Below are 14,799 nucleotides of genomic sequence, written 5' to 3'. Positions count from 1 at the left end.
CTTTTCTTATTTTTAGCACGAGGGACCTCCCGAGTGGTTGCCGTCGGATCCTTTGTGAACTTCGCGCATTATTTTGAATGTATATGTGCCACTGACGCAGGCAAGGAGTACCTTAGACGTGCTCCAGCAATATAGTCTGTCCTTGTGCATTGTATAATGAGCGGCTCGGACTTTAAGGCGACGTGCTGCCCACTTATCTTCCGGAACAACCCCTTTGAGCAGATAGTCTCGTAGTTGGTGGTCCACTCTTCAGGGGCCTCGTTTCCTTCTACTTCGAGGTCAGCTGGGGTATGGACGCCCTCAGTAATATGTTTGAAGTCCTGGTCGTCCTGTGTGTCTTGGAGTGACTGTTCGGGGATCTCGACCATGCTCTAGAGATGCTTTCGACGTGCTGGTTGTAGGGCTTTGTTCGGGTTTTTTTTCATAATTTCTGCGTCGAGTTGCGACGTTGCATTCTGGTGCAAGGTTGATACTTGGTTGTGAGATGCTTTGAGGGTCCGAACTGGATGCAAAGACGGCGAGGGCGTCTGCCGATGAATTGTCACCTCGCGGAATTTTGGTGAGTTCGAACGTTTTGAATCTGGCGATGAGTGCCTTCGCTGCTTTGAGGTAGGCGTCCATTCTATCGTTCTTGGTCGTATACTCACCACTCAGCTGTTTTGCGACAAGTTGTGAGTCGCAGAAGGCATGGATATGCTTCACTCCGAGCTCCTTTGCCTGCCGTAGTCCGGCTAGCAGAGCTTCGTACTCGGCCTCGTTGTTGGACTTTGGGAATTCCAAGTGGAGTGATTGCTCGAGGACTTCGTCCTTCAGAGATTTGAGGCGGATTCAGACCCCTGATCCTCGATGTGACGATGATCCGTCGACCAGCAGGATCCATAGTTCGCGCATCGGCTGTTCAACGACGAGCTCCTGTGGCATCTCGACCAAGAAGTCGGCCATAACTTGAGATTTGGCCCTGGTTTGGTTTTTGTACTCAATTTCGTACTCGCTTAGCTTGATAACCCATTTTGCGAGGCGACCTGACTGGCTTGGGCTGTGCAGAATGGTGCGCAACATTTGATCGGTCAGCACTATGACAAAATGCGACTGAAAATATGGTCGGAGTTTTTGGGCTGAGGCGACGATCGCAAATGCTAGCTTTTCAAAGGTCTGGTACCTGATCTCAGCGTCACTTAGTGATTTACTGACGTAGAAGATTGGTCGTTGCTCTCCTCTATCTTCCCGGACTAAGACGCTGCTGATTGCTGACGCGGACATAGCGATGTATAAGAATAAGGTTTCACCATCCTCTGGCTTTGCAGAGATCGGGGGAGTTGAGAGGTATGTTCTCCATCCTCGCACCGTCCCCCATACATGGTGCTTGTTTCCTCGGAATAATTGATAAAATGGCAGGCATTTATCTATCAATTTGGAGATGAATCTGTTAAGGGCGGCGATTCTTCCGGTCAGCTTTTGAACCTCTCTCTTCGAGGTTGGAGATGGCAAGTCTAAGACCGCGGATATCTGCTTGGGGTTAGTCTCAATACCTCTTTCTGTCACAATGTATTCGAGGAACTCTCCTGCTGTAGCCGAATCTGCACTTTGCGGGGTTGAGTTTCATCCCGTACTCATTCAGTATGTCGAAGCATGATGCAAGGTGTCCCACGTGTTCTTCAGCGCGTAGAGACTTAACTAGCCTATCCTCGATGTACACCTCTATCGTTTTTCAGAGATGGCTAGCAAACATGCGATTCACGAGTCTCTGGTATGTCGCGCCTGCATTCTTGAGACCGAATGGCATGATTTTGTAGCAATAAATTCCGCGATCCGTGATGAATGATGTCTTTTCACGGTCGTCTGGGTGCATAGTATCTAATTGTATCTTGAAAAAACGTCCATGAAGGATAGCAGTTCGTTCCCAGCAGTTGCTTCTACCAGGCGATCGATATGCGGAAGGGGGAAGCTGTCCTTAGGGCAAACTTTGTTCAGGTCGGTGAAGTAAAAAAAAATCCTCTTTAATACTACTGGATTCACCAACCAGTCTGGGTATCAGACTTATGTGATCGAACCAGCCTTCAGAAGTTTTATGACCTCGTTGTTGACTGCTTGTGCCTTCTCGGGACCGAGTTTGCGTCTCTTCTGCTTAATTGGTTTATAAGTCGGGTTGATGTTTAGCTTATGGCAGGTGATCTCTGGATTGATCCCCGGCATGTCGTCGATGGACCATGCGAATGTAACGACGTTCTTCTAGAGGAAACTGATGAGCGCCTCTTGGATGTCTTTATTGAGTTTGGCGCCTACTCCTACACATCTTTTTGGATTGTTGGGTCGATGAAAACCTACTCGACTTGGCTCTGCTTTGGTTGGCAAAGCTGGCTTACTGTTGGCAAGCTATTTTTCTGACACGGACTTATGACGCACGTTCGCGCGAGACTGAGTTTACACTCGGTGAGATGGCATAATCAGGATGTGGTCTGACTCCCTTTTAAGTGTGTAAATTTCTGACGGGGTCGGGAACTTGACGCTCTGATGTAATGTAGATGCAACAGCCTTCATGTCAAACAACCAGGGGGTTCCCAGAATGGCGTTATAAATCGCGGGCTTGACTAGGAATTTTATCATTCGAGTTGATCCTCCGACGTAAATCGGTATCTTCACCGTGCCGACTGTCCTATCTTCTCCCCCGTGAATCCAGTCAATGATTCCACGTATGGCTTGATTTCGTAATACGGGAAGTCCATGCTCTTGAGGATCTCCTTAAATATAACATTTACCGAGCTTCCAGTGTCAATCAATATTCTGCTTACTTCGACGTCGCCGAGCTTCAGTTCGACGACGAGGCAATCGTTGTGAGGCATATGTACTCCATGTAAATCGGCATCAGTAAAGAGCAAGGGTACTGTTCCCGTTGTCGTGGGAGGGTGCAAACTCGAAGCTTGGCGGCTGTAGTATTTTATTGCTCGAACGGAATAGTTGCATGATTCCAGTGCTCTCATGATCATGTTCACCTTTTTCCTTGTTTTGGGAATGTTCGTTTCCCAGTTAGGTGCCTCACGGTCTCGCTTAGGGGGAGTGGCCTGTTCGTCATCGGACTTGGTCAATTTAGTGGACTCTTGATTGCCAGGTTTGTTCTATCTGGGGTTTGGCCGCTGAGGTCCAGGTCGGAGTATGTCCGTAACGGCGACCTCGCCCTTACGGAATTGCTGTAGCAGGAAATCCCTGAGATGTCAGCATTTCTCAGTGCTATGTCCATGTCGTTTGTGATATTCACAAAAGCGTTCACTCAGTGGCATGTCATCTTCCCTGTTCCACGTGTTCCAAGATTTTGGCGGTCGACCTGTCTTCTGATTTGATGGACCAGCTTGGTTTACCATCCCACGAGGTTTGCCGGGCTGTGGTTTTGTTTCTTGAATGTCTTTAACTGTCGGGGCCTGGGTGGTTTGATTGGGCTTTGTTGCTGAGTACTATCGGTCCTTGGCGGCCTCCTCATCTTCTTCTGCGATAAAAATGTTAGATTTGTGAAGTGCGTCTTCGAGAGTGAGGGGTCTGTTTCGGCGGAGTTCCTTGTGGAAAGGGGACTTATACCACGTCTTCTGGTATAATGCTTCCAGGGCGGCCTCGTCATAGACTGTGCAGTGCGCTACAATCTCTTTGAACTGGGCCATGAAATCTCTGAGAGATTCGGTTTCGCCTTCAGATATTTCCCAATAACTCGGAGTTGCGGGTCTTCTGTCCGATAAACATCGAAAAGTGTTTTGCGAATTTGGTCGAGAGCTTCTTGTAGTTATAAATAGAATTGGCTTCCAATCTCGAGAACCAATTTAGCGTGATGCCTTCAAGGTGTTCGACGAATAACTGACACTTGGCCGTGTCTTTCTGTTCGGTCGAACTGAACTTGAGTCGATTTATCATGATCCTAAATGACGTGAGAAAGTGCCTGGGATCTGAGTTTCCTTCGTATGATCGCAGGTTGAATTTCTCGAGGTTAGGCACAGGAACATTGGTGATCTGGGAGGTTAATGATGTTTTCTGTGCTTCCTGGATTACTCGGTCGATTTCTGGTGCCGAACTGGTTGCCTGAAGGAATTTGGAGCTGATTTCGTGCAGCTGGGCATGTAATCGTTCGATTTCCAAGTCGCGCGCAGCTGCCAGGGTACATGCTTGTTGGGGTGGGCTCAAGAACTGTTGTTGGACCACCGATCGTGCCGCAGTATATTGTTGGTCCCATTCTCCTTGGAAATAACTGATGAGGTTTCGTCTTCTGATTGGACTTTCTTGCTGCAGACTAGAGATTTGCGTGGTGAGAGTTGCGAAATTAGCATTGTTGCTTCTGACCAGTTCCTGCATCTGAGCGGCGAAAGCGTTCATGAGTGCGGTTGGATCGAAGGCAGCTATTGTCGCATGACGAGTTTCAGCGTTTGAGCTCGGTCCGGCATTATCTTTCGAAGCTTCGGCTCGAGGTCGTGCTGGGCTATGTTCGTCCTCGCCTGTAGGGTCGCCGACTTGGATTGGATCGTTACTGCATATCGTGACATGGCTTCCAACCTGTGCTGAGGTCGGTTGTGTTTCGTCTATTGTCAGTTCTCGGAGGTCGATTACCGAATCAGCCCCATGGTAAGCGCCAATTGTTGATTATGGATCTCAACTTTTCAGGGTCAATTCGGTAATTTGAGTTCTAAAAAAGTCTTTTATTCAATTAATCGAGTTCGGATTACAAATGTCTGAGTTCGGAGGTCTCTCGACGAGCTGAGTACAATATTATTGAGCTCTCGATTCCTCGGGAAAGAGTCCTCCTATCTATAGTAATCAAGCTCCCTATTTATAGTGCATTAATGAGAAGGAAGCTTAGGATTCTTTCCCTCTAATCTCCACCGCCTGTTGTTATTGGGCCTGATTGCCAATGAGCCGTGTCACCAGTCCGAGCCCACTTGGGTCGAGACATTCATCGACCGGAGTCAATTGGGTCGATCTCGGTTTAAACCGGTCCAAACCGGGTAATAGAGCGTACCACTGGCAATGCCACAACATATGATGCTAAATATTGAAGGTTTTGCAGTTGCGTTGACACACAGATTTGCAGTTCAGAAATACAGAAGCTAAGTTATTATAAGAAAGAATATGGTGGCAGTATTACAAGCAATGACAAAATCATCAAGACACAACCACCAATGGAACTAGGCGAGGCGAGGAGAAAAGTTTTGATTCCGTGGCTTGAGGATGAACACCAGTCATATTAGTTTGATGTCCTAAAATATGGCTTGGAGCGTCATAATAACGAAAGGCAAGCTTTGTTTGGACAGAGTTCTCCAAAGAGTGTGATTCCCACATGTATTAGCTCTTGACTCTTCTGGCAATGTCATAGATCTTGTGGACTCACCGTGTTAACTAAACGTTTATTTTTCACAATTCGAAAATGGAGGTTAGAATTTTTACATACTTATCCCGTGTTAGAATATTGGATATATTCACCTCTTTAATGGAATACTAGGTAGTAATCTGCGCATTGCGCGAATGAGATATCTATAATTGTTTTTTATAATATCCAAGTTTGCAAAAATATGGACAATAAGAACTTAAAATTTTGAAACAAATATATTATATTGGTGTAAACTATATTGTTATATAGAAATAAAACTATTATGATAACAGTATAGAGATAAATTGTAATAAATAATATTATATATAGTATATTTTACTATTAGAATAATTATATTAACTCTAAGAGTGATGAAAAAAAATTACGTATGAATAAGATAAAAATAAATAAAACAAATAACTAACTTTTGAATCGATTACAACACTCTTGATTATTTAGACCAACAACAACTTGCTATTTTTTTTTCAAAGTCTTATGATATTCATTTTTAATTTTCAAATATTTGTCAAAAGTTTTAAATCAGATATTAAGTTGGAAAAAAAATTATGGAAAAAGATTATAATTAAGTAAAAAATGCTACTTTTTACAAAAATAATAAATAAATTGTTATGAAAGACATCTCTTCTTATATAGAGGCTAATCGTAGAGATTCCAAATTATGTTATACAGATTTTCAAAATTTTGATTTTTTTTTTTAAATATGTTTGATCTATATTAGGTAACAACCAAATTCCATCTGCAATATATTTGAAAAATTTGTAACTGATATTTTTGCAAAAAATAGGATTTTTATTTTTTTTTCTTGAATATTTTTTTTTTTAAATAGTTAAACTACAATGATGTTTCCAAAAGTTAAAAAAATCAGAAAATTATCTATAGAAATATTGAATGCATAGTTTTAGTTAAATATTTTTTAGTTATAAATGAATATTTTTCGTGTCATGCACCGCGTGAAGAATCTATAAATTATTTTACTAAAAATGATTTAATTTATTTAAAATATAAATAATTTAATTCATTTTATATGTATTTTAATAGTATTATGATGAATAATAATATGGTTTGGTATTAGTATTGCAATTAAAAATATATAACGATTATAAAATTTTATTATTGATTTTCATCTTTTTTTATATATGAATGTAACTGTATAGTTAATAGTTTAACTGAAAAATCAATATATCTTATTAAATAAAATTTTTAGTGATTTTTTTTTTAATTCAAATTATCGCATATGCATAAAAATATAAGTTTATTATATGTTTGATGTGATAATTAATTCAGAAAAGTAAACAAAGAGATGAAAGAAATATAATAATTTAAAAATAACTCATATTATATAATTGAATAAGGTTTGAATAAAAATAATTAATATGATATAATAAATCTCAAATCTTTTTTTTATTCTATTTGATTGGTTAATAGATATGTCTTGAAATTATTGACTAATTTTTGTGTGTCTAATTAAGGAAAGAAATATATTTTTTTTAACAATAATGATTAGTTTAATAAGATATATTTGATTCTCTAAACAAACAATATGAGTGACACTGATTGTAATTATTCTAGTAACATAAATCCTATTTCGAAAACTCTTTGAAAAGCTTTGTACAATTTGTAGAAGTGACACTTCAGCAAGGCAAACTTGTTAATAACACATAAGATACAGATTATTTTTAAAGTGTCTTTCTCAAATCTATTCTATAGTTCATACAATTTCATACAATAACTCAATGTATCATAAACTTTAACTAAAGCGTTATTCTTTACAAGTTATATACATTACTGTATATTAATAAAGAATAATTATACTAATCACTTTGATATCCAATCCCTTTACTCATGTCCTTGATTCAATCCCTGTAATTACGGTTGTCATTACTTTTTTGATATTGTGTAATTACTCTAGATATTCTCCTGATTGTGTATAATGTGTCCTATGTATATTGAAAAACATATGAGAACACTCATATATTCTTCCGTTTCTACATCTTTCATCACTCTAATATGGTATCAGAGCAAGTTTGCTATGAAGTTTTGATCTAGAGATCAAACTTTTATTAGTTTTGATCTAGCGATCAAATTTCTTATTAGTTTTTTGTTTTTTTGTTTTCCTTTTGTTTTGTTAAGCCAAGTGCTTCCACCATTCAAGTTCATCATGAATCTCCCAATCTAATTCAAGCCTAAGTACCTCTGAATCTAAGCTTATTCAAGTCTATCATAAACCTCTGAATCGAAGTCACATGTTTCCCAAAGTGCTATTCTGCCCGTATGCTCCGTTCTAGGTTTTAATTTGCAGTCACGTGTCTCTTTCCCTATTTCTCAAAATCTTCCTTAAAAAAAGTCAATGTTTACGTTCCTGTTTTTCCAAGCGAAAGAGCTTCCATTTTACCTGTCCTACCTTTTTTTTCTTCTTTTAAGTCCAAGCGAAAGAGCTTCCATTTTACCTGTCCTACCTTTTTTTTCTTCTTTTAAGAAATCTTTACATAACTTGCATGTCGGATCTTGTGTTCTGTCAAACAATTTAAAAAAAAAAACTCATGGGGGTTACACAATTCAAAGTCAATAGTAGTCCCAAATTTGTTCACATTATGGCTAAAACCATCAAATATGGTATACAAATAATCTGATCTTAATGAATTCACAAAAATTATTTGAAAGATTTCCTTTCAAAATGATAAGAAACAAAACTTCAAGAATCATAAATACAGTTGAACACAACATGAGTTATATTGGACAAACATATAAAGTCTATTTTAGACTACATGAACACATCTTAAAATTATGGCTTCACATTTGTAAACTCAATATGCGTTAACGATTATAAGCATAATAATCATGACATGATAAAACGTTTAAATAGATTTAAGGGAGCGGGTATGGTTTTCAATCATGTGACTCCCATGTACTTTCATTCCATTATTTAACAATTTTTAATTAATTTTATTTTAAAAATTCTGTATATAAAACTCTATTGCAATGTGTTTATGATTATATAGTATAAAATCTTTTGGATTTTCCGTTTTTGAAAATATATAACTTGTTAGCATAATGTTTCTTACCTGTTTTTTACTAACATTGTCAGCTTGATTTCTTAGTCTATGGGTGCGTTGGAAGCCAACATAATACCTTCTGGCCCAAAAAGTATCTTTGATTCTATACATAATTTTTTCTACATATATTTTATTCCATATTATTATGTGTAAAATAGTCGTTACTCTCGTACACAATTCAATCATCATCCAACATTCTTAAATAGTATTTGACCTTTATCAATGCTTTAGATTACCTATATCCAAATTAACTTGGTAAAAAAATTACACGAAACTCCTTGTAAGATAGAATAATCAAAGTTCTCACTTGTTTTAAGCTAAAATACAAGATACAGAAATAAAGTTTCTTGTGTTTTGTTTTTATGTTATTTTTCTAAAAAATTTCTCAATCTCTTATAGAGCTCCAAAAGTTATAAAGGAACAGATGCAATAATTTAATAAAATAAACATAAACCTAAATGTTACAATAGTTTCGTAAAGTAACCATAATTCCAAGAGGTACAATGGTTTAAAAAAAAAACAATAATCCCAAGAGTTGCAATGGTTCAGTAAAATAATTATAAACTCAAAAGTTGCAATGATTTAGTAAAATAACTATAACACTTAAATCTTTTAAAAAATAATCTTTATATTCAAGTGAGTGAAAACATATTTTAATATTAATATTCAATCTGATATGCATTTAAGTTATATACAAATTTTTTTGAAACTAATTTTTCTATATGGATGTAACTGATAAGATTATTGAGTAAATACATTGTATATGATGTCTTTTTAGTTTCTGAAATGATGAAACAAAGATCAAATGAATAATTTTCTTATATTAGAAATATATTGTAGGTCATATTAGTACATAACTTAATTACATTTTGGATATCTATATAAAATTGGTCATAAATCAAGATATCTTAATAGTTCTTTGTATACTAGAAATTTTTTTGATGATATCTATATAATATTGGTCACACATTCTTTCTTTACTTTCATCATATATATAAGATGTCTCTATATAACATATAATCTCTCATTGTGAACTAAACTACTGATAACACTAGATTTTGACCACTTTTATGGATCGTTTTAACATCTTATGCAGGTGTTTTAACTCTATTTTCAATGGGTTTTAAGTGATTTCTCTTTTTAGAGTTTTAAAAAACTTTTCAGGAAACTTGGAGTAATAGAGTGCATTTTGGAGCAAAAGAACAATTTTAGATAAATGCAAACCGGCAGAAGTATGACAAGCTATGAGGACCTTTTCACTGTCTGATCATCCCCATAATTTGAGACAACAAAGAGGAGTCAACCAGAATTCTAATGCAATTGTTTTGGAAACAATCCAACGGTTAGATCTTTAGATATTCCCGATGCACTAATGACAAAAAAATGCAGTCTCGAAGGAGAGCATAAGCCGCGACTGCGGACAGACCATGATTCCCCACGGTAAAGACCACCGCGACCGCGGCCAGAGAACATTGAAGTCCCAAGATGACCTAATTCAAGCCCAAGTTAAGCCCACAACTTATTCTTCAAACCCTAGATGCTTCCAACGAATTAGAAGGCTATATATACTAGTTTAAGGCCATTCTAATGACCAAGCCGTGGAGAGAGAGCAGAGAAAAGATCCGCACAGCTTTGGAGTAGCCGTCTTTGGGAGAAGAAGGAGTCTCCAAAAAGAGCCGTCATCAATCTCCATCTTCATCCTCATTCTTCGTTCTTTACTTTTTTTTTTTAATTTAATTTCCAGCAAACTATAATATTTTTGTGATGTCTTATACACTACGATTGAGTAATTCCTATGTTGGGTTTTAAGGGATTTTTCAAAAGGATTCATGGATTGATTACTGGTTTGTTAGATTAAGGTTTATCTTTAGAGTTCTTCGTCCAAATTTGTGTTTCGTGTATGTGGCTTGGATCGATTATCTAGCTACTGCGATTAGGTTGGTTTACTCACAGAAAGTGCTGTTGAATCGACTAACCATATTTAGATGAACAAATTCTCTTAGACGGCGTCAGTCAATCTAAAGCGTTTTTTTGAAATTATCGAACTAATTTGTCTAGACAATTAGGGAACATATGTGAGTTTAGTAAATCTGAGTGAATGGATTTATGATTAATACCACGTGAGTAGGTTAGTCTTGGTTTAATTTCAAGAACATATCTATAGAAAACTCTATGTTTAATTATCTTGTTACTAGTCTATGATTCCTGGCGAATTCCCTAACGCCCAAAACCTTCTCGTATTGATTTGATCTCATTATTTACTTGTTTTTTAAGTTTATTAATTGTTATTTTCGTCACTATTCTTCTTAGCTCAATTCTCATCTCAAGTTAATTCGTATTGCATTTACTTGGTCTTCAGTGAATTGACCCCTAAGTACTACAACGTACATCTGTGCGCTTGCAGAAAACTAGAGTTAAAACCTGAGCACATCAAGTTTTTGGCACTGTTGCCGGGAACCTTTAACATTTTCTACGAGTTTCAGGTCAGAATCGAGTCTAAGATACGTTTTCTTGTTTATTTTTTTAATTTTACTTTATTACTTCATAGAATATATATATATATATATATATATATATATATATATATATATATAAATAAATAAAAACAAAAAATATTTTAATTCTAAAAAAAGGAAACATATATATATATATATATTCATATATATATATATGAATAACGCTGAGATGGGCAAGAATAATAGACACTTTCTAGATTTAGATATGCTTAGAAATAACCACAACGTCCAATAAAAAGTTGATGAGCACGTTCGTGTCCAAGACGCTCCTCGCTTGACTCTAAGAGATTATAACACTCTGTATGCTTTCTATGAGAACCGTTCTCCCATTAGTAGACAACCCATCAACGTAGATTATGAGATCAGTCCGAAGCTCATAAAAGCAAAACCAGTTCTATGTCGATGCATCGGAGAACCCCATGGACCATCTCGAAGATTTTGAAGAAATATGCAGCACCAAGCAATCGATCGGACTTCTTGCAAATTACTTAAAGTGCAAGATGTTTCCATTTTTACTTTGTGATAATGCACATGCATGGTTCAATTCCTTGTGCGAGCCAAAACTTGTAAAGAAACTTAGAATGATCCGAAATTTCTAGGGTTTATCACAAGAACACAAAGATCAAAAGAAAATTTTATTGCTGTGAAAAATGTTTAGTATTGCTTAGGGTTGCTCAAGTTGCATAATGAATCGACTATTTATACTAGTTCTATAAACCACCTAGTTTCCAAGATTCTCAGAATATTTCCTTATTAACTCGTGCAGCCACCGCCTTTACACTTCGCCTAGGGTTCTTACGTGGGCTTCATCCTTCACGGCTAGGCCTGCTTGTCGTCGATTACCACCTGGCTCGGCCCACCGAAGAAGACCCAGCTCTGCCCAGTGAGAGAGGAACTGACTCAGCCCATCTCCTCTTTGCACGCAGCTCGGCCCATGTTTTTTGGAGTGCGACTCAGCCCAATTCGGCTCGTTCTTCAGATGGTGACGGTTAAGCCCACTAAGGCGTGGCTCACTTATCCTCATCACAGCTTGGCCCACTTGCATTCAGGTAGTGCTCAACCCATTTGTGTCCAAACAGGGCTCGGCTCACTCTCGTTAGGATGGGGCTCGGCCCGAATGTAGCTTGAGATCGTCTTATGAATACTTAATCATTTTAGAGATGGTTAAACCGGTCAGGGTGGAAACCGACCCCAACAGTTATCCCCTCCAGCTCGTCAGTTTTGGATACAAGAGTGACGAGGTTCATCACTCCTGGCCATAGGTTTAGCCATCAAGGCAAGCTGTTTCGAAGAGTTTTCAAGCTCACGTTTTTACCGAGCCATGAAGAGAGAAGGCAAGACTCCTCAAAGTTTTTGCTTTTACGGTGTGTATGTCTCTTTTTTTTAGAATGCCGAGGCGTTTCGCAAAGAATAGCGACAAGGCGTTTTCTACAAGGTTGCACCGAGGTGTTTGTAAAGGCTATGCCGAGGTGTTTCCTGAAAAGTCATGCCGAGGAGTGTTTCACACTTAACGGTGCTGAGGTATACTTAACAATTCCAAGGCGTCTCTAAAGAGGGCCTATTGACCGAGACGTGCCCCGATGATACCTAGCTGCTTTGAGCCGACGACGACGAGGCGTCTTTATTGTCGAGCCGTGAAATAGTGGCAAGGTTTTTCTGCCGAGCCGCATTGTGCAATAGCGACAGGGCTTTTTGTCAAAGACAGTTCTGAGCCGTTTGCCTAAGAGATAACGAAGAGGATCGGTCATTGTGATGGTTATGTGAGACGAATAACGCCGAAACGTTGGTTATGAGATATAACGCTGAGGCGTGTGCAAGATATGTTTTGCCGAAGCTTTTTTCATAAGGTATAACGCCGAGTCGTGTGCGAAGTGGAGCTTTCAGCCATTTTATTATATTTATATTCTTGATAACCTGAGGCGCGTGTGTTGGACACGCCCTGTAACTGGTTTGTCTTACAAAGGAGACCGTTACAGATTCCACGCGCTGTATTTAAGATTTTGCTGATTCTCGAGGGGTATTCAACTTTTATTTTCTTCATAACATCAGATCTCCAAATTCACACAAAGGTAGCTCTCCCTTCTCTCTTATTTCTCTCTCTAACTTATTTATTTTCTGGCTAGGGTTTTTTGTCGCCGCCGCCGTTCCCTAGCCGCGCCATTGACTTATTTTGTGCTGCCGATTTCATCACCGACGAGCCTGGTGTAGAAGTTTTTGCCGAGCTGTAACCTCTATATCATCACATAAGATATGACGATCCGATCTGATGATTTGTTGGACACCCTCTTTAATTACGAAACGCGTCTTCCAAGTGACGAGGTGACGAAATCGATGAGCTTTTCCCGCGCGCGTTCTATTGTTGACGAGGTGTCTGTTGCGCCAAGCCCCTCTGGTGCTCGTTCTGTAGAGGGTGAGGCGCCTGATTACGAGCCGTTCTCGTGTTTTTTCTGTAATTAACGAGGTGCCTGCTTCGACGAGCTCTTCTCGGGGTCCTGCTTCCCACCAAGATGAGACCATATACTTCGCCAAAGAGGAAGCTTTCCCATTTGATCCAGTTGAAGCAAAGCTTGAGTTGGAGCGTCCGATGGCGAGCCGAGGTGTTTCTTCTTCAGGAAAAAAGAAAGTTCCCAGAGGGAAGAAGCAAAAACCTGATTCTCCCGGTTCTACTCTCTCGACCCTAGAATCCCTCGAGGCGTTACGATACCGTTTTAGAATTTCCGAGGCAGTTGAATTCATTCTTCCTGGGAAGAACAACCTCATGCGTATCACTTTACTGTATACGAAGCATTTTTTGAGCTGTGCTTTCTCTGGTTCCCGATACCCAAAGTGATCCTCGAGTACTTATGGAAACATGGGATCTCGACTGAGCAAATCTGTATCTTGGTTCGAAGTTTTGAGTGCAGGATCGATGTTGAGCTGAACCACCTGCTCAACTTGTTGGAGATCCGCAAGGCCTCAGGAGGGAATAAGTTTTATATCTCCAACATGTCAAAACGTCGGATTATCGACAACTTCCCAATCAAAGATAGTTTCTGGACCAAGCGCTCTTTCTACGTTCAAGTGAACGAGACGTCAGTGGGTGAAGGCTTTGTCCACAGGGTCAAAACAGATTGGGGACCACTTGGTAGTCAACCTGAAGCCTTGCCTTGGCTCAGAACCTTTGCATATTTGTCTTGGTTTTTTGACTTATGTTTATTTTCCTTTCTTTTCGCAGTTCAGAATATTCTCGCCCTACCTCCCGACGATCTGTTTACTGTTCAAGTCGCCTTAGTAGCTGGAAAGGTCAACTGAAAACGCCACTTCTCTCTCGAAAGTATAGAGAGAGCCTGATCCATTCTAGCCGGAGTCCTAGTTAGCTCAGGATCTTCTAAGTCCTCAGGCGATACTAGAGAGAAGATGGTTATAATCACTCTCAGAGAGCAAAAGAGAAGGGAGGCTGAAGAGGCTTAAAGGCGAGGTGAGGAGGATTCCAAGCAAGACAAGGAGAACGCCGAGCAGACTGATGAGATCGCCAAGTCTGATGGAGAGGCGTTGAATCGGGAGAAACCACCGATATCTGAGAAACCAGGTGACGAGACGTTCCTTGCTGGCTCAGATACAGCCAAAGAAGATGACGTTGAACAGGGGGAGATTATCCCGAGGCGTCTGCCAAAACTCCGAGCGTGCTGTGAGACCTTTCCACGCTGACTGTCTCGGCGATACTTGCGCTTCCGCAATCAGCGAGGCCCCCTGCTTCCAATTTTGTGAAGCACGAGGCGATGAACCGCAAACAGTCTGCCGAGGAGAAGGCTAAGGGAATAGCCTCCGCAAAGGATGAGGTGCAAAGAAAGAAGCAGAAGATGGTCACCAAGAAGCTTGTTGTCAACGATGC

Source organism: Eutrema salsugineum, unplaced genomic scaffold (genome assembly GCF_000478725.1).
Source record: "Eutrema salsugineum unplaced genomic scaffold, Eutsalg1_0 scaffold_1, whole genome shotgun sequence".
NCBI classification, from domain to species: Eukaryota; Viridiplantae; Streptophyta; class Magnoliopsida; order Brassicales; family Brassicaceae; genus Eutrema; species Eutrema salsugineum.
Note: the sequence above shows the minus strand (reverse complement) of the source record.